This window comes from Stomoxys calcitrans, chromosome 1 (assembly GCF_963082655.1).
Source record: "Stomoxys calcitrans chromosome 1, idStoCalc2.1, whole genome shotgun sequence".
NCBI lineage: Eukaryota > Metazoa > Arthropoda > Insecta > Diptera > Muscidae > Stomoxys > Stomoxys calcitrans.
Genome location: NC_081552.1, coordinates 143,390,243 through 143,411,333, shown reverse-complemented (window position 1 = coordinate 143,411,333; position 21,091 = coordinate 143,390,243). Strand labels below are relative to the sequence as shown.

At 37.4% G+C, this 21,091-nt stretch overlaps 1 protein-coding gene and 1 long non-coding RNA gene across 5 annotated transcripts in view; one reads left to right on the top strand and one right to left on the bottom strand.

The window, feature by feature from the left end:
* The window catches only part of LOC106087785 (uncharacterized), a 95,850-nt gene extending 94,690 nt beyond the window's left edge, over positions 1-1,160 (top strand). The window contains exon 3 of the long non-coding RNA XR_009396514.1: positions 1,092-1,160. This is a non-coding gene — a long non-coding RNA (uncharacterized LOC106087785). The remainder of the gene's footprint in view (positions 1-1,091) is intronic.
* The window catches only part of LOC106088838 (peptidoglycan-recognition protein LC), a 116,711-nt gene that overhangs the window by 26,220 nt on the left and 69,400 nt on the right, over positions 1-21,091 (bottom strand). The gene's annotated exons all lie outside the window — the stretch shown is intronic.

Genomic DNA, 21,091 nt, shown 5'->3' with positions numbered 1-21,091 from the left:
TCTCGATCATCCTTGTTCGGTTCCCTGAAGCTTTAATTTTTGCTAGTTTGACACAAGTTTGTTATGTAGAGCAAAATTATGCGCTACAACTTAATTTATTTTGTGTACATTTTTAGCAGAATCCAAGGTGGTGGGTTGTCAAGATTCGGCCCGGCCGAACTTAGCACGCCTTTACTTGTTCTTTATTTATAAATTAATTTAACGTCATGCTTATGCATATTCTTTTAATTGTTAAAATAGAATGTGGACATTGAAAATGATGCCAAGTTCAATTCAAATATTGCAACAAATTTAAAACTCAAAATTATACCAATTATAAACAGATCTCAGCAATTCAATCTTTTAGATTTTATTTGTATTTAATTCGATGCTACGATACACAATTATATTAAAAGCTATAAACAAAACAATAACTCCTAACGGGAATTGTTTTTTCGCACACTTAAATACCTACTTTGTTGTCAAACAATCTATGTATGTGTCTTACAAATACTTGTTGTGTACCTGGCACCTTTTTTATACCCTCCACTATAGGAGGGGGTATACTCATTTCGTCAATCCGTTTGAAACACCTCGAAATATGCGTCTAAGATATGGGGTCGTCATGACATTTTAAGTCGATCTAGCCAGATTTAGATATAGCCCCCTATTTGACTTCTTGAGCCCCTAAAAGCCTCAATTCTCATACGATTTCCTTGAAATTTGGATCAAAGACTTGAGTTATGACTTCCAACATCCATACCATATATGATCGGAATCGATTTATAAACAGGTATAGCCGGCATAGAAACCGATCCCAGGATTTGACTTCTTCAGCCCTTAGAAGTCTTAATGTTCACCAGATTTGGCTGTAATTTGGCCCAAACCCCTATCTTATGACTTGCAACATCAGTACCATAAGATAGGGGTTTGGGCCAATCAGTACCCCCTAAGTAACTATAACCGAATATGACTTTTTGAGTCCAAAATAATTCAAATGCAAACTCAGTTAATAAGGGTAAATTTTTAGCGGAATCCATGGTGGTGGCTACCCAATATTCGGCCCGGACGAACTTAGCACGGTTTTATTTGTTATTTAATTTCATTTGTAGATTTTTATGCCCACACACACACGTTTTGAAGAAGGATGACTGAACAGGGCTAAAGAAAGGAACGAGAATAAGATAGAGTGTAACGAGAACGAAATGGAGGAAATGTTAGTTATCCGATGAAAAATTCCCGAAAGCTTGAACTCTTTCATAATGCATTGGAATGGCCCGAACGCATTAAGGCTGATAAACGAGATTTGAGTGAACTGAAACAGTTAAGAGAGCGTGCCGTTTTAAAAACGATTCTACAAAAGGAACAGCAAAGAAAATCACGGTAAGAAGAAGACGATCTATTGTTAAGTTTACCGATCGACTTAGAATGTCCGTATGTCTGTCCGTCCATATTGACTAAGGTATGGGTCGCATTTGTTATCCGATAACCATCAAATTATCTTCATGTCCTTTTTTTTTTCTTGGCCCAAGTTCGAACCCTTTTGATTTTGAAAAAAATTGGTCCAGACTTAGATATAGCTCTCATGTATATCTTCCATCTGATAAGCACTGTTATGGCTACTTTTGGTCTGACGTTTACCAAATTGAGCATGAAGTGTTTGATTTGACGTCTAAATTTATGCGCATAATTTCATTGAAATGCGTCTTAAGAACGTTACTCCTAATTTTATTTTATACCTACATAAAAACATTTAAGACAGCTGATCGCAACTATAGAATGTATAATTCACGAAAATTTTTTTAGCGAAATCATGTCATTAACAATTGTTGAAGTGAAAAGAGACAAATTTGTGCAATAAAATGCTACTCAAAAAGTAATCCCGAAAATTATGTGTCCACTTCAACATCAAACCCAATGCTCCAAATTTGTGCATCCGAAAAAATAAAAAGTTAAAAATATTTCAGTTGATATATTTAGTTTACTCACCGTTGTTTCGAAAATTTCGCTTCTTCGTTGAGTATTTTGATGTTTTCGCGATTAGACACAATTCAAGAAATTACTGAATGATATATCATCTTGGGCCTATTTTGTTTTCATTATTTTTTAATGATATTCCATCCACTGTCACTTTCTCCCAAGTTCTTACGTATGCAGATGTTGTTAAACTCTTTAAAACCATTCAGAAGGATATAGATCAACAAAAGTTACAATCCGACCTTAATCTTATGGAATTGAACACAAAAAAATTTAAACAAAATTCGTTTTACAGATTGAATAATCTAATCAAAGACTTGGGACTGTGAAATCAATGAGAGATGTGCGCATGTTGATTTTTCACTCACGAGATTGAATTTTACTCACGCACGACATTTTTATGTCGACTCACGTTCACGCACGCTCCAGCATGACTCACGACACAATCACGATTCTCGAGGCACTCACGGGAAAATCCCGACTTACGCGGCACTCACGAGATAATCACGACTAATGAGCCAACCACTCATGACTGAGGAGGAAATCACGCCACTCATGACTCACGAGTAAATCAAGACTCACGATAAACTCACGGGTCACGATTAAACAAATATTATTCCATGAAGCGAATAACAATTTTTTTTTTCATGCGTCTCAAATCATACAGCATTTGAACGTACGAATATTAATTTATAAAATGTATCAGCCCTGCATAACCAGTTATTTGATCCCGTTCCGCTGTACCATCTTTCACTCTTTTGTTTTATCTGAGCCCTATACTTGCAAGGGCAGGAAAAAAAGTTCTGTTTTGGGGGTGCTAATACAGCCTTTCAGTGTGTATATCATATTGATGCTCTATTCCAAAATTTCTTTCACTTGGGCCTTATATTGCTATGGTCGGTAAATATGTCCGGTATAAGGGGGTTTTTGGCGGTGAGGTGGTACCCTATGTATCAGATTTGTGCTCTAGTCTTTCACCTTTCATTTGCGCCTAATATTGTCATTATTGGTTTAAATTTCCATTTGGCGGGCTTTGGAGGTGGAGCGGCCGCCTCTGTTTTTGACTTATTATAAACGCACCTAATTTCTCGTAATTCGTCCCATCCATCTCCGAGATCTGGCGCTTTTGAAAATAGGGTAAGGGATCCGCCCATTAAAATTTAGATCTACTTCATTCTTTAGGTTTTGGTGATTGATTGGAGTAGGCAAATCCTTTGCCCCGAATGTGTATATCAGATTCATACTCTACTCCCAAAAACCACATTTGAGCTACATATTGCTACAGTCTGTATATAAATGTGGTTTAGGGGGAGTGTATGAGACGAGACCCCTTTTTGCCATAATCCACCAATATGTCCAGCTTGAGGGGTGGGGCGACCACCCACACACTTAAAATAGCAGCAGCGTGCTCTAACGTCATTTTATTTGAGCAGCATTTGCAATTGATTTAGGGAGACTTTTTGGGGTGAGACGATCCCCAAACACTTGGCCTCAAAATTGGGTATCAAATTCGGCTTTCTACTATCATTTACCTGTTATTTATTACCATAGTAGGCAAACATGGCCGGTTTGAAGGGAGTTTAGGGGGCGGACCTGAAATAATATCAGCATCGCGTTAGAGCACGATTTTGTTTGGCCCTATAATGTCAAGCATTTTGAAGATGGCTACCACCATATTCAGGGCAACGGGTCCCATTCAGATCCATACTAATTAATTTATTTTTGTTTTGATTATCTACATTTAACATCATATTTCAAAGCTACCACCTGGGAAAGCACATTTTTAAAGATCCGCTGGTTCCCCTGTAGCTATCCCAATTTGACCGTAAAAAGAGTACTCTACTATGAAAGAACTTTTTTGGTGTCCTATTCTATCGAGATCGGCCTTCATATATTATTTTTAATTCCATTTTTTTGGGTAGGATAGGGGGAGGGGGATTGCCCTCTGACAAATCCTTTCATTTGAGTACAATATATTCTCGGTCGTCCTACATGACAGTTTGGTGTTGTTTTTATTGAGAGGAGAGGGTCGATCCCCCCGACTCTAAGACCCAAAAGACAATTTATTGGAGTTTGAGAAATACCTCTCATTTGATACCCTCATTGCCCAAAGCGGTAAAAGTGGCATTTGGGTGGGTGTTTTTGGGGGTGGGAGACCCCCCGACGCTAAGGGTGAAATTTGTATGCCAAGTTTGTACTCTACTATTAAATACTTTTCATTTGATATCCATATCCTGATTTTCTCGTGAGTCGTGAGCATGATTTCACTCACTCAAGCACGAAGAATTTGATCACGTGATCGAATTTGGATCGCACTCACGAATGACGTGACTCACTCGTGACACGACTACTCACGACTCATATGTGGAGCAGAGACCTGCATGAGACCCAAAATTTGGCAATCAAAAGCCAATTCGGCCAAAGCAATTGTCTGTATAGAATGCCACGTAACAACAAAGATAGCTAGAAAAGCACGTTTAAGGAATCGTTCAGTGGATGTGATTGTCAAATTGGTCGACGGATATGGTGTGTTGTATGCAAATGAACACCACTCAGATGAGTGCCGTATGAAGCCAAAGCAAGTAGAGGAATGAGACATCAAGTCTTGTTGATCAGCATAGATACACTCCTTTGTTTTTTTGTAAAGGGTGATTTTTTTAACTATTATCTTTTTGGCAACACTGGTTAAAAAAGCTCACGCACGTTTTGTGTTTTGTTTCACTGACAAATATCTAAAGTTTGGTCTACAATTTAACCATGAATCGTTTACAACCGAACAACGCTCGCAAATTATTGAATTTTATTATCAAAATGGGTGCTCTGTTAAGAAAGTTCATCGCGCGCTTCTTCCATTGAACGACGAAGCTCATTTTTGGCTCAATGGGTACGTAAATAAGCAGAATTGTCGATTTTGGAGTGAATATCGGCCAGAAGCATATATATACATCCCTTGTACGACCGATTCTGGAGTATAGTTCAATAATATGGTGCCATAATTATCAAATGCAATGCAATTCAATTGAGTCTGTGCAAAAATAGTTCGCGTTATTTTGCTTACGTGGACGTAACTGAACATTTATTACTTTACTAGCCTATAAGCAGAGATTAAATGTGATCAAATTGCCCACTTTGAAAGGTCGGCGTATTATTCTGAACCTCAATTTCATATTAAATGTACTACAATAAATAGAAACCTGAAGTCTGAGTTTCTATGGGACTAAATTTACTTAAATGTACCGCTGAGACCAACACAAAAATTTCCTTTCGTCATAATCAGGTGACAAATGCACAATTTATGCCCCAATAGCTGCTTTATCGAAATATGGTCCGATTTGTTCCAAATTCGGCACGGACTAATATATACCAGTCATGTATAACAAAATATTGGTCTTTTTGGTAGCTATATCGAAATATAGACCGATCTGAACCATATACGACACGGTCCCACATTCCGGACAATAAATGCGTCTTTTATGGGCCCAAGACCATAAATCGAGAGATCGATCTTTATGAACAATCAGCACGGATCTGGGCCAAACTGAAGAAGGTTGTCGAAGGCATTAATACAAATCACTGTCCCAAATTTCGGTGACATCGGGCAATAACCTCTTATAAGCCCAAAACCTTAAATCGAGAGAGCGGTTTATGTGGCAGCTACGTCCAAATCTGGACCGATCGAGGTCATATTAAAGAAGGATGTCAAGGGGCCTCACACAACTCACTGTTCCAAATTTCGGCGAAATTGAACAATATGCTTCATTTATGGGCCCAAAACCATAAATCGTTAGAGCGGTCTATAGGGCAGCTTCATCCAAATCTCGACTGATCGGGGCCAACTTTAAGAAGGATGGCGACTGGACCAACACAACTCACAGTCCCAAATTTCGGTGACACCGGACCATAAATGGGCCTTTAATGGGCCCAAGACCTTCAATCGAGAGATCTGTCTATATGGCAGCTATATCCAAATCTGGATCGATCGGTGCCATATTAAAGAAGGTTGTTGAGTGACCTAGCATAACTCACTGTTCCAAATTTCAGCAAAATCGGATAACAATTGTGGCTTTTATCGACCTAAGACCTTAAATCGGCGGATCCGTCTATAAGGGGGCTATATCAAGATATAGTCCGAAATAGCCCATCTTTTTATCCTGCCTATGGTCAAAAACAAGAATCTGTGCAAATTTCCTGCTCAATATCTCTGTCTTGAAAGGACTGTAGCGTGATTTCAACAGACAGACGGACATGGCTAGATCGTCTTAGATTTTTACGACGATGTGTTGCAAACGGAATGACCAAATTGAAAATACCCCCAATCCTTCGGTGGTGGGTATAAAAATTACCTTTAGTTGTTGTTCACACATATTGAGAAAATAAAAATTGCAGCATTGGTTCTATGAGCAATAAAACAAATATACGGTGGTATTTAAACCTATTCAACAGGAAGTACAGTCGGACCTCGATTATCCGGAATGCTCGCGCCCGGAGGCATTACGGATACTCGATTTTCCCGAATAATGGAGTAATAAACATTTTTATTGGTCTGAAATGTCATTAACCCATTAAATACGAATGGATAGAAAAATACCCAGGAATGGAGCTGTCATAGGAAAGAGGAAAGTTTTAGGAAAATGTTTTCGTTTGAAAAGATATTAATATTTATCGAAATCTTTCTTTTAGAAAAAATAATTTTGAGGATACCCTTGCCTGAACGACATTTTACCTTTAGACTATAATACATTGAAAATTTTTTTGTTTTTAGAAAAAGATGTCTTCCAAGTTTTATCTTCATAAAGAAAAAATTTGATTTTGTATTTTATTTCATGATTTTTCATTTTGTTTCTATTTGAGACAGAAAAGCATAAAAAACTTTATATATGTTTGAGCAAAACACAATGTCGCAAAACGCTTTTGACTTTTTAAAATTATTTTCAAGAAATCAAAAAAAAAAAAAAGTTTGGGGAACCAGATAAAAAATTTTACTTCAGAAATTCATATTTTTATGATAAAACTGTTTTTGAAGGAAAATTCGGTGCCATTTGCAAATATGAGCAATCTTGCAAAAGTGATCTGGCTTGGTTTTAATTAGTTCATATATATCGCGTGCGCACTGCATAACCAATTTGTTTCGTTTTTATACCCTTCACCACAACTGTGGAACATGGTGTATAAAATTTTTTATTATTCGGCCGGGCCAAACTTTGGATACGCATCCCCTCGGGTATATATGAAAACCGCCTTTCGGCAAAATCCGGTGAAAATTGGATAACTTATGCACCCAAATTTGACACGGATACTGAGTGCGCTAATAAATATAAGTCACTGTTGAATCTTGTATTTCAAATTTAAACAAAATCGGGTAATACATAAAGCTTTTAAGGGCTTCAGACCCTTAATCGGTACATAGGCCAATATGACAGCTATGTCTAAATACAGTCCGATTTTTACCATATTTGGGTCCCATAAACATTTCAAATTTCAGCAAAATCGGTTACAAAATATAGTTTTTATGGGCTTTAGACCCTTTATCTGGAGATCGGTCTGTATGGCAGCTATACCTAAATATAGTCCGATTTGATCCATATTTAAGTCAGATATCAGGAGGCTTAAGATAACCCTTTGTTTCCAAATTGGACAATAAATAAAGCTTTTATGGGCTTCAGAACCTTTATCGAAAGATCGGTCTATACGGCAGCTATATCTAAATATAGTCCCGGGGTCAAATGTCGGGTGATCGAAAACTACTCACAGTTTCAAATTTTAGCCGAATCGCATGAAAAATAAAGCATTTATGGGCATTAGACCCTTTATCGGAAAATCAGTTTATATAGCAGCTACATCTAAATATGGTCCGATTTGGCCCGCTCAAGAACTTAACCAGCGTGCATTAAAAAGACGTATCTGTGCCAAGTTTCAGATCAATATCTCAATTTTTGAAGGCTGTAGAGTGATTACAACAGACGGACGGACGGATAGACACACGTACATCGGTAAATTGTCTTAGAATTTTACGACGAAATTGATATTTCGATGTGTTGTAAACGGAATGACTAAATGCATATACCCCCTATCCTACGGTGTTGGGTATAATAATACAGTTTGTCTCTCCTTTACCTATCAGTGACTGCTTCACCATGACCTACCAAACAGCTTAATTGCACACACTTGCAAAATGGGCAGTTTCATAATCTCCATTATAATTGCTTTGTTTTCCCTATGTGTATGTCCATAGTGACATGATGCGGATTGTTATTATCCGCAAACTCTTTTCAACTTAGTTTTTCCCTTGAAATAAATGAATTCCATTTTCCACAAAATTTATGGCAACTTCAACGTCAGCCTTATGCCAATGAATTTGATTAGGCTTTTTAAACATTTGCAACCAGTCGTTAGAACTTTTACATTTCAAACTTATCTTCAACTTTGAGTGGAATATTTTAGCCTTTTCCTTTATCAATGTGCCTGTTACTGAAGTTCTCTTAAATCGTTCCTGACGACCATTCTCAAATTTCTAAGTCCACTTTTAGTTCTTCTGTGTTTTCTAAGGCTTTTAGGTTTCAATACCCACAAACAGGGTCACTTTCTGCACAAACAAATGCAAATTTGCCCATAAACATTCCATTAAGGAACAGGGACAAACTTCTCACATACCACTGAGTGCTGTCCGAAACAAGTTTAAGCTCAATGATAAGGGCTTCCCTTTTATAGCCGAGTCCGAACGTTTTTTTGGGGAGAAGCATTTATGGGCATTAGACCCTTTATCGGAATATCGGTCCATATAGCAGCTATATCCAGTTATAGTAGCTATACCCGATTTGGCCCGCTCATGAACTTATTCAGCGTGCATCAAGAATACGAATCTGTGCCAAATTTCAGCTCAATATCTAATATTTTTAAGCCTGTAGAGTGATAACAACAGACGGACGGACAGATGGACAGACGGATAGATGGACAGACACACGGACATCGATAAATCGTTGTAGAATTTTACGATGATCCGAAATATATATACTTTGTAGGGTCGAAAATTGATATATCGATGTGTTGCAAACGGAATGACTAAATGAATATATCCCCTATCCTACAGTGGTGGGTATAAAAATAAATAATTATTTTAAAATACAAATTAATATGAGTGATTCGGTCTTTATAGAAAATGTTATTACATACGAATGGCTCGAGCTAGGAATGAGGTGTCCTAATGAGATTTGGATTGGCGTAAAGTGGACGACTATAACTAGTAAAAACGATTTCCCCATGATGTGAGGTCATTTTTTGGGGAAATTGGCTTTTTACAAAATCCATATTTGTTTTCCATACCACTCCCCGAAGTTGGTTCATGTCTGTTATCATGTCCCCACCTGATTATCGATGTCTGTTAGCCGCGAAAGCCGGGCAATGACATAGGAAATGCTCCAATGTCTTATCATCTTCCCCACATGCCCTACACATGTTATCACTTGCCGCACTGATTTTGTATAAGTGAGCTCGTAGTTTTATGTGTCCCGTTATGACACCATATATATACGGTGAACTCTTGTTAAGAAAAGATTTAATTTACATTTTTTTTCTATAGACAAAATCATTATGGGGAGGGGGCTCGGATACACAGAAATATTTTTCAAGTTTGCAACATCTCGAAATATGCGTCTGAGACCCCATAAAGTATATATATATTCTTGATCGTAATGTCATTTTAAGTCGATCTACCCATGTCCGTTCGTCTGTCTGTCTAAGGCACGCAAACTTTCGAAGGAGTAAAGCTAGCCGCTTGAAATTTTGCACAAATGAGCCTTGAGCCTCTAGAGGGCGCAATTCTCGTCCGATTAGACTTAAATTTTGCAGGTGGTGTTTTGATATCACTTCCAAAAACTGCGCTAAGTATGATCCAAATCGGTCCATGTTTTTATAGATGCCATATAAACCGATCTTGGGTCTTGACTTCTTGAGCCTGTAGAGGGGGCAATTCTCGCCCGATTTGACTGAAATTTTGCACGTAGTGTTTTAGTATCACTTCCAGCCACTGTGTTTAGTATGATTCAAATCGGTTCATAATTTGGTATAGCTGTCATATAAACCGATCTTGGATCTTGACTTCTTGAGCCAATAGAGCGCTCAAATCTCATCCGATTTGGCTGAAATTTCTCATGAGGTGTTATGTTATGACTTCCAATAAATGTGCTAAGTATGGCGCAAATCGGTACATAGCCTGATATATCTGACATATAAACCGATCTGGGTTCTTGACTTCTTGAGCCTCCAGAGGGCGCAATTCTCATCCGATTTGGAAGAAATTTTGTACAACGGCTTCATTTATGACCTACAACATACGTGTCAAATATGGCCTGAATCGATCAATAGCATGATACAGCTCCCATATAAACCGATCTCCCGATTTTGTTGAATGAACTGAAATATAACATGATGACTTCTACAATGTTCAGCATTTATTTATGGTCCGAATCGGACTATAATAGCTCCAATAGCATAACAGTTATTATTCAATATTCTATGTTTGCCTAAAAAGAGATACTGCGCATAGAACTCGACATGCGATCCATGGTGGCAGGTATATAAGATTCGGCCCGGCTCAACTAAGCACGCTTGTACTTGTTTTATTTAATGAAAAAATTACAAAATGTTAACATCATACCGCAAGTAAAAAATGGCAGTTCCACACATGTTTAAGCCTTAGTTGTGGATTTATAAGAAAAGAAGACCAAGCGGTTTGTACATCTAGTAAAATTCCCAATGAAGGTAAAATCAGCTACAAGTTTTAGCATAATTTTGATATCCAGATGAGGAAAAAATAATAGGAACAACAGTTACTAAGAATAATATTGAACAAAAAGAGAAGAAAAATATGTTTACTTATGTAAAAGGCTGAGTCTGATTATTTGTAGACCTGTGAATTTAAACTTTAATGTTATGTTAAATCTTGTTTAATTCACGTATGCTCGTAATAGTGATATCTTCGGTGAATTCACTTTGAAAAAGTAATAGGGACTCTTATCAAAGTATAGTTATTACCTTCGAATTCCCTTCTATTTGTAACTCTAAATGTAGGAGGAGAGACTGAAAGGGTTAATGCTCATTCACATGGTTTATTGCAATATTCGTTTCGTAAGTGTGAGCATTAACTCCTAAAAATGGTAAGCTGAGTTCACACAATTGGAGAAGAGAAAAGTGTGACTACAAATATAAAAAAAAGAAATCATAAGGGAAATGTGAAATCTTTGCTTTTCTTTCTTTCTTTCTTTCTTTGCCTTCAGAGGTTTTCAATGAGGTTTATGCCTGATGATTGCGATGGGATTTCCACAATCAACACAGAAATCTCTTGAAACTAGAATTCCGCTAGTACTTTGAGTCGTTGACTTACATGAAATGCTACTTAAGTGGCATGTCTTCCTCGATAAATGAATGCATTTGATTCCTTAAGATATCTTCGTAATTCACATCACACATTTTGATCCCAATCAATAAAACGTAACTTTTGTCAGTCGGAACAAGCTAATTAATATAAGTTTTGTCGTACCAGACTACACTTTTTCTAATTTGAACGTTTTTGGTACTGCTTGGCAAATATGAATCAATTTTTTATACCCCCCACCATAAGATACTAATTTCGTCATTCCGTTTGTAACTACTCGAAATATTCGTCTGAGACCCCATAAAGTATATATATTCTTGATCGTCGCGACATTTTATGTCGATCTAGCCATGTCCGTCCGTCTGTCCGTCCGTCTGTCCGTCCGTCTGTCCGTCCGTCTGTCCGTCCGTCTGTCCGTCCGTCTGTCCGTCCGTCTGTCCGTCCGTCTGTCCGTCCGTCTGTCTGTCTGTCGAAAGCACGCTAACTTCCGAAGGAGTAAAGCTAGCCGCTTGAAATTTTGCACAAATACTTCTTATTAGTGTAGGTCGGTTGGTATTGTAAATGGGCCATATCGGTCCATGTTTTGATATAGCTGCCATATAAACCGATCTAGGGTCTTGACTTCTTGAGCCTCTATAGTGCGCAATTCTTATCCGATTGGAATGAAATTTTGCACGACGTGTTTTGTTATGATACCCAACAACTGTGCCAAGTATGGTTCAAATCGGTTCATAACCTGATATAGCTGCCATATAAACCGATCTTGGGTCTTGACTTCTTGAGCCTCTAGAAGGCGCAATTCTTATCCGATTTGGCTGAAATTTTGCATGACGTATTTTATTTTTACTTTTAACAACTGTGTCAAATAAGGTTCAAATCGGTTCATAACCTGATATAGCTGCCATATAAACCGATCTGGGATCTTGACTTCTTGACCCCTAGAGGTCGCAATTATTATCCGATATGCCTGAAATTTTGTACGACGGATCCTCTCATGACCATCAACATACGTGTTTATTATGTTCTGAATCGGTCTATAGCCCGATACAGATCCCATATAAATCGTTCTCTCTGTTTTACTTCGTGAGCCCCAATTGGCGCAATTCTTATACGAATTGGCTGAAATTTTACACAGGTCTCCAACATATAATTTAATTGTGGTCCGAACCGGACCATATCTTGATATCGTTTTAATAGCAGAGCAACTCTTTTCTTATATCCTTTTTAGCCTAAGAAGAGATGCCGGGAAAACAAGTCGACAAATGCGATCCATGGTGGAGGCTATATAAGATTCGGCCCGGCCGAACTTAGCACGCTTTTACTTGTTTTTTGTATATATTGTTTGCCCAACAACGGAGCTTTTCTTTGACTTCTAGCCATTAATCCTTCGTCTATATGACCGTTCTTCTAAAACTCCGTTGCAGTTCATTGGGGGAAAAACGAGGATTTGTTTTAGATCAGCGCACTGAACTTTGGCCAATCCAGTGTGAAATTTTCCGCCTCCTTTATCTATTTCCCAAAGAGGTTGTTAAATGAGTGTATAAATGTCTCGAAAAGTAAGTAAGATTGGTCAATTCCCCCGTGGTTTTTATGTTGGTTTTTGTTTTAATACAATCGGATATGTCGGACTCTATAGCATAAAATTTGTCTCTTCTGTTTCGTGAATTCTGCGAACCATTTTTAGGAGTTAATGCTTACATTTACTCTTACTCTTTTTGTTCAATATTATTGTTAGAAACTGTTGTCTCTTTTATCTGTTCCACCACTGTATTTGCAATTTTAGGTAAAATGTCAATTTCGAAGGGTTCTCTGCTTATAATATGGCAGCGAAAACTTGTCTTCCAAAAAATTGTTTGCTTTCATTAGGCTTTAACTTTAATCGGACAGCACTCTGTGATATGAGAGAAGTACCCCCTGTTCCTAATACAATAGAATGTTCATGCGATATATGAGAGAAGTATCTTCTGTTCCCTAGTGGAATGCTCATGGGAAATTTAGTATTTTTTAATTAGACAATCAACGCTATGGAATAAGTGAAAAGATAAGAATGTTTAAAGGAAAATTGTAGGGATAGTGGAATAATTTAGCCGAGATTTAAATATTTTCGAGGATAAGTAAAATGACTGGCTATATGAAAACCTTGATTGCATCAGACATTTCCAAAAAATTTTGGTGCAAGAAAAAGTGTTATTATCATGTTCTGCTCGTTATACGTTTAAACAAGCAAACACGTGTAATGTTCGGACGGGTCAAATCTTATATACCCTCCACCATGAATCGCATTTACCAAGTTCGTTGTCTGGTATATCTTTATAGGCAAACCAAGGACAATGAATAAATATTGCTATGCCATTGGAGCTATATCAGGTTATGAACTGATTTGGGGCATACTTGGTTTGGATGTTGATGACCATAGTAGATGCCATTGTGCAAATTCCAACCAAATGGGAGTTTCATCAGGTTATGGACCAATTGAGACCATATTTGGTACGTATGTTAAAGGTCACAGAAGAAATCATTGTACGAAATTTCAGCCAAATCGGATAAGAATTGAGCACTCTATGTCGGAGCTGTATCAAAACATGGACCGATATGACCCATTTAAAATCCCAAGCGCCTAGCATTACCCCTTTGACAGTTAGGGTGCTTTCTACCAAGAATATATACACTTTATGGGGTCTTAGACCAATATTTCGATGTGCTACAAACAAAATGACATTTGATACCCTCCACCATCTAATGGTGGTGACAGGTCTCCAAAAAGCTTATAAAGAAGAGAAGAAATCTGCATCTAATGTTCTATTGTTGTTGGACTCAAATGAAAGTATTGCTTCAAAATTTAAGTAAATTGAATGTTGGTGTCAGACAGACCATCAAAAATTTCCCCGAAAAAGCACTTAGTCTTTGTATTGATTGATAAAACACTAAACATTCATATTGCAATCCTATGCGAAGACACAAAATGTTAACATGTACCCAAGCTATGAGGCGTTTCCAATTGCTAAGAAAAATTGTAATCCGAGCGGAGTGTTGCTAAAAGAGAAAAACCTTTTTGCCACAACTTAAAAACAGACAACCCTATCTGGCAAAATTTTACCTTAAACAAAGCTTGAATAGCACGAAGCATTACCACCAATTTTAAGGCATCTAGTATCTCTAATTTTGACGACATTGATTTTATACAGCTCAAATGGCCGTTTCGACCACGGTGCGCTATCGTGATTTCTGCACACCGATGGATGGACGGGTAATACTCCTATCACGACGATCAAGAATATATACATACTAGCTGGACAGGGCCCGCTCAGCTACTTTATATGGAACTAAATTATCCTTTGAATACTTATTTTTGTCAATTAAAGAGCTTTGAGTGAAACACCATGCTACGAAAATAGTATATGTATATAGTTTAAGAAACAGTATAACAATATAAATGCCTTCATTATGATCATTATTCGTCTATGAATTCGCTCGTGTGGACCCGTAAGTGGGTATGAATTTCGTGCCCTACTCCCAAATATCTTTCATTTGAGCGCCAAATTGCCAAGATCAGTTGATATGTTTTGTGAGATGGTGAGGGTCAGGTGGTCTCCCAGACACTTAGCCCTAAAAAAATATTAGCATCGTGCTCTACCGTAAAAAAAACATTTTTTAAACCCCATATTGTCATTGGTTTAAGGGAGTTTATGATAACAGATTCGTGCTTTACTCCCAAAGACTTTTCATCTGAGCTCCACATTGCTATGGTCGTAAATTTGTTCCCTTTGGGGGGTGTTTTGGGGAAGGGGTGGACCCCTCAGAAACTTGGTCCCACATTTGGATATCAAATTCGTAATCTACTCGCAAATACCATTCATTTAAGTTCCATATTGACATTGTCAGTAAATATGTCCGGTTAGGGGGGTTTTGGGGGTTGGTGTGGACCCTCATACACTTGGTCCGACAATTGAATATCAAATACGTTTTCTACTCTTAAATACCTTTCATTTGAGTCCCATGATGTCGTGATTGGTGTATATATATATTTGGTGGGTTTTTGGGGGTGGGACGGCCCTCTAGGGGACCTTCTCACTTAAGCCCCACATTGACATGGTAGGTAAATATGTCCGATTTAGGGGTGTTTTGGGACACTTAGCCCTGGAAATATATCAGCATCTTGGTCTTCTCTCAAATATCAGTTATTTGAACCCCATATTGCCATTGGCCTCAAAATTGGATATCAACTACGTTTGCTAATCTCAAAAACCTTTTATTTAAAACCCTTACGGCAAAAGTCAGTAAATATGTCCGTTTTGAGGTATGGGCCCTAAAAACTATCAATATCGAATGTTAATATTACATTCGTAGTCTACTCCCAATTACCTTTCATTTGAGCCCCATATTTCCATAGCCGAAAAACATGACCGTTTTGGGGGCTGTTTTGAGAGATAGGGCGGCTACTCAGTGACTTGGCGCGGAAAATATATATCAGATTTTTGTTCCACTCTAAAATACCTCTTCTTGGAGCCCCACATTGCAATGGTCAGCAAATACGTCCTATTTGGTTGGTTATATGGGGTGGGGGTGGCCCATAAACACTTTTTCTCGAACATTGATATAAGATTCGTGCTTTACTCCCAAAGACTTTACATTTGAGCCCCATATTGCTATGGTCGTAAATTTGTCCTCTTTGGGGCGTGTTACGGGGAAGGGGTGGATCCCCAGAAACTTGGTCCCACATTTGGTAAATATGTCTCATTGTCAGTAAATATGTCCGATTTAGGGGGATTTTGGGGGGTTTGTGTGGTCGCCCAAACACTTGTTCCGACAATTGGATATCAGATACGTTATATACTCTTAAATACCTTTCATTTGAGTCCCATATTGTCGAGATTAGTGTATATATATATATATATGGTAGGTTTTGGGGGTGGGGCGGCCCCTAGGTACCCCATCCGAAATTTGGATACCAAATTTTTGTTTGTAGATTACTATAAGAGAGCACACAAAATTTTGGTTAAATCGCACCACCCATCTCCGAGATCTGGCGTTTCTGAAAATTGGGGTAAGGGGGAGGGTCCGCCCCACTTTAGATATCAAAAAATGTAGTACCCTATTTTCACCACTGGATCATTTGGTGGGTTGCACCATCTGTGAAAATTTCAAGAAAATCAGTTTAGCCGTTTCTGAGTCTATAAGGAATACACAAACAAACAAACAACCCTACAAACAAACTCAAATTGATTTTTTTATATAAGATATAAGAGATTGAAAATAACAGTAAACCAAATCTAGAAGCTTTCATTAGTAATAACTTTGAGACGCTGTTAAACCATCTATTGGCCGAATCCTAAAGCAGTAAGTCAAATTTAAAGTGTGATGCAAGGTGCAGAAATTTTTGACGGTATTTCACCATGAAAACCTGACAGCACTAAACTACGTTCACATCACATAATTCTCTCTTAGCTTGAACTGAATTTACTAAATCGGCTATTCAGATACATATACAGTCGAACTTCCCGCTAACGAATATAACTTGACAACACATTTTTTCACTCATTTTCAATTATATAATCTTCTCTATAACGAACATTTCCGTAACGAATTAGAGATGTGCGCGTGAGCGATTTTCCACTCACGCTTAAGAGAAAAAAATGTTACTCACGCATGAATTTTTTACGTCGACTCACATTCACGCGACTCACGAGACACTTACGAGTTAAGGTTAAACAAATATTTTATCCATGAAACGAATAATATATTTTTTTCATGCGTATCATCATACAACATTTTCCTCGTGATTAGTGTCGTGAGCATGATTGCACTCACTCACGCTCACGCACGATGGATTTTAATTCAATCGCGATCACGTGATTGGATTTAGATCTCACTCAGGAATCACGTGACGCACGAGTGATTCACGCTTGACACTACAACTCACGATTAATGTGCTCACCTCTATGTAATGATTTTTTTTAAAGGGCAAGTTGAAATGCTCACACTAGATAATCTCTCTATACTGAATTTTTGGCAAACCTTTGTTTTTATTAAAGTTCACATAAAAGAGAGGAACAAAACAAAAGTCAGCCTCAAAAAAAAAAAATGCATTAAATTGCGTTGCATTATCAACGCTATGCACTATGGGCCCAATGAGCACTTTTAGAGGCAACAAATCCTAGGAAGCAGATAGGACTCTAAAATTTTGCACCAGCGGCTGTGAGAGCATCAAAGCGACGCTGACAAAATTTGGAGTCTATATGATCTATGACACGCCTACTTTTAGCCGTGGACGTTAATTGACCTCCTTGCAATTGCTTTCTTGAGCTGCTACAGGGCGCAATTTTTATCCGATATGACTAAAATTGTGTATACCGACCTCTCCTAAGACCGCCAACATCCACGACAAATATGGTTCAAATCGGCCCATAACCTGATATAGCTCGCAAATAAACCGATCTCCCGACTACACTTCTTGAGACCTGGAGCAATGCCTATCCTAATGGGCTGAAATTTTGAAAGTAGTGTACTATTATTACAACAATCTTGCCATGTACGGGCCATATCGGTCTATAACCTGACAGCTCCCATACATATTTCTAAGGTTTGTACAGACTTGACAGACAAAATAATTGAAATTTTGTGCATTTTCAACAAATTATAATGTTGAGTAAGTTGTTAAAATACGTGTACTAACATGTAGCACACAAGGCCCTTAAGTACTTCCAAATACAGGTTCGAATCCCCCGGCCGGTCAAAAAATTTTATTTTGTTATTTTTTAAAAGTGGTTTTTATATATTTTTTAAAATCGAATTTTATTGAGACATTTATTACTGTGCAATAATGCTTAGTGTGTTATTTCAGCATGAATAAAGTGATGTCGGTTGGCTAGAGGATGCGTGCAAGACTGCCGGACATGAAATCATGAGTGCAAATCACGCGGCGGCAAAACTTACAAAATTGGATTTTAGGTTATTAGTAGAGAGAGAGAGAGGGAGTGGGACAGAAAAAACCTGAGAGCCACACCGAAGCTATGCAGCAAAGCACATGTGGTGGCTGGTTAAATCGCTCTTTGTTATCGTTATGGACATATTGTTGTTGTTGTTATATGTTGGCTCGCAAAGAGTGCCTTTCAACAACAAATTTGTACTTTGGGTTGTTGAAATTCAGAATAAATTGTTGCAGGAAAATTAACAAATTTCGTTGTGGTTTTTTTGACGAAAGTTGTTGTTTTTCAAATTATTTTTACTTGTGTGTATTCGTTAAGAGTGCAGAATTAAACCATGGATTTTAAGGGACCAAACACTGATACATAGCGTCTCACCGCTTTAAATTTTAGAAAAAAGGCCGTAAATTAAGTTGTTGACAGTAACTGGTACGAGTGTTAAGGGATCTCTTCCAAATTTTGTAAATTATGGGTAAGAAATGCGGTTTTTGTGCATTTAAAATTCACCTGTTCAATGTCTTCAATCGGAAAATAGGGCTACATGGCAGCTGCATACCAATATGTTCAGATCTGGTACATACTCAGATGTTAAGGGGTGTATGCAACTTATGGTGAAGGCGAAAATGGGTAGTAAAAGCGTATTTCTGCGTACAAACCTTTAAATCGAGAGATCGGTTTATCCAAACTCGGCACTGTTGTTCATTGAAATCGGGTCAATAATATACGACATTTACGAACTCAAGATTTCTTATCGGGATATCGGTATGAATGGTGCTACATCAAGATATAGGCATTAGAGTGATTTCATCAAACGACGATCTAGTATGCAAACTTTGTACGATTGGAAAAAAAATTGATGTATGATTGTTATAATTTGATGTGTTGGAAATGGAAAAGCCAACTCTGTGTATAGAAACATACACCACATTTTTGGCTTGTATGACATTTGGTAGGCTTAAGTGGAATTGGTTAGGATTTTACTTAAGATTTGGTAGGAAATAATTTTCTTGAGTGGCATCACTGGACACAACTTCAATAAATAAATATTTTTTCTAAATTTTAACGAAACTTTTTGCTCAGGCCCGGTCCCCTCTAAATAATTTTTTCTATACACAAAATTTTAATAAATTTTATCGGAGGACATAAGGAAATTAAATTTCCTTTAAGGAAAAAATTTCAATCAAATCTTATATATAAAATTCAATTTGTGTTTGTTTGTTTGTCGGTTTGTTTGTTTGTTCCGTATAGACTCAAAACCGATTACCTTGAAATTTTCACCGTTTGTGTAGGTTGATCTGAAAGGAAACATAGGCTATATAATTTTTTGATATCGGGAAGGGGGCGGACGCTCCCCTTACCCCAAAAGTACTACCCAAAAATAAATAGTGGGATTCAAATGAAAGGTAGTCAAGAATAGAATATGAATTTCATAATAAAAGTAAGGTCGCAAAGTAGGCCCCAAATCCCCTTAAAATAGGTTTATTTGACGATCATGACAATATGAGACTCCAATAAAAGGTATTCGGGAGTAGAGTAGATTACGAATATGGTCAGGAAGTTATCAATAAATTATATTGATAACGGAAGGATAACGGAACGGAATCAAAAGTTGGCAGATAAGGACAATATGGGTATCAAAAGAAAAGTATGCGGGAGTAGATAACGAATCTGGCATACAAATTCATGTCGAAGTATAGCGGGTCACCCCACCCCCACAAAAACGCCCAAAATGGGCACATTAGCCAATCACGGATATATAGGACTCGGTTTGTTTGTTCCGTATAGACTGAAAAACGGCAGAACCGATTTTCTCGAAATGTTCGCATATTTTGTAGGATGGTCTGGAAGGAAACATAGGCTATAAAAGGGGGAAGGACCCTCCCCCTTATGCCAAAAACACAACCCAAAGTCAAAAGTGGACCGATCGGGACAATATAAGTATCAAATAAAAGGTATTGGAAAGTAGAATACCAATATGGTATTAGAATTTGAATCTAAGTACCCTTCGGGCCGCCCCAACCCCAAAACTGCCCCAAACAGACATATTGGGCGTTCATTTCAATATAGTGCTCAAATGAAAGTTATTCGGGTGTAGATTTCGAATCAGGCATTTAAAATCAGATCGAAGTATAGGGGGTCAGGTGACCCCTCAAAAACGCCATTCTTAAAATGTTCATAGATTGTGTACGTTTGTCTGGAAGGAAACATAGGCTATATAATTTTTAGATATCGGGTGGAGGCGGACCCTCCCGTTTACCGCAAAAACGCCACTCTTATCCGAAAGTGGTCCGATGGGCACAATAAGAGTACCAAATGAAAGGTATTGGAGACCAGAACATGAATATGATATTAAAATTTGGGTTCAAGTACCCAAAAAAATTAAAGACAAAATTTAAAAAAAAAATCACTAAGACGAAATTTCAATAAAATCTTTCTAAAGACAAATTGTTAATAAATTTTTTCCCAAAGAAAAATAAAATATCTCTAAAAACGTAACTTCAATAATTTTTTTTGAGGAGAAAATTGTAGTAAAATTTTTTCTAAATTTGTGATTATTTTTAAAGAGAATATTTCAATTGAAATTTCTCTAAAGAAAACATATCGGTGAAAAATCCTATAAAGATATTATTTGGCCCGGCTTACCTCGAAATAATATTTTTAAAGGCAAAATTTCTTTTATTATTTTTTTTTATGTCAATGAAATATTTCCAGAGAACAACATTTTACATAGGATTGGGCTCCCTCAACATTTATTTCTAACGGCAACCTTTTAACAAGTTTTTTTATAGACAAAATTTCAATCAAATTTTTCTAACTTGTTATGCTATAACTTGTTTTTTCA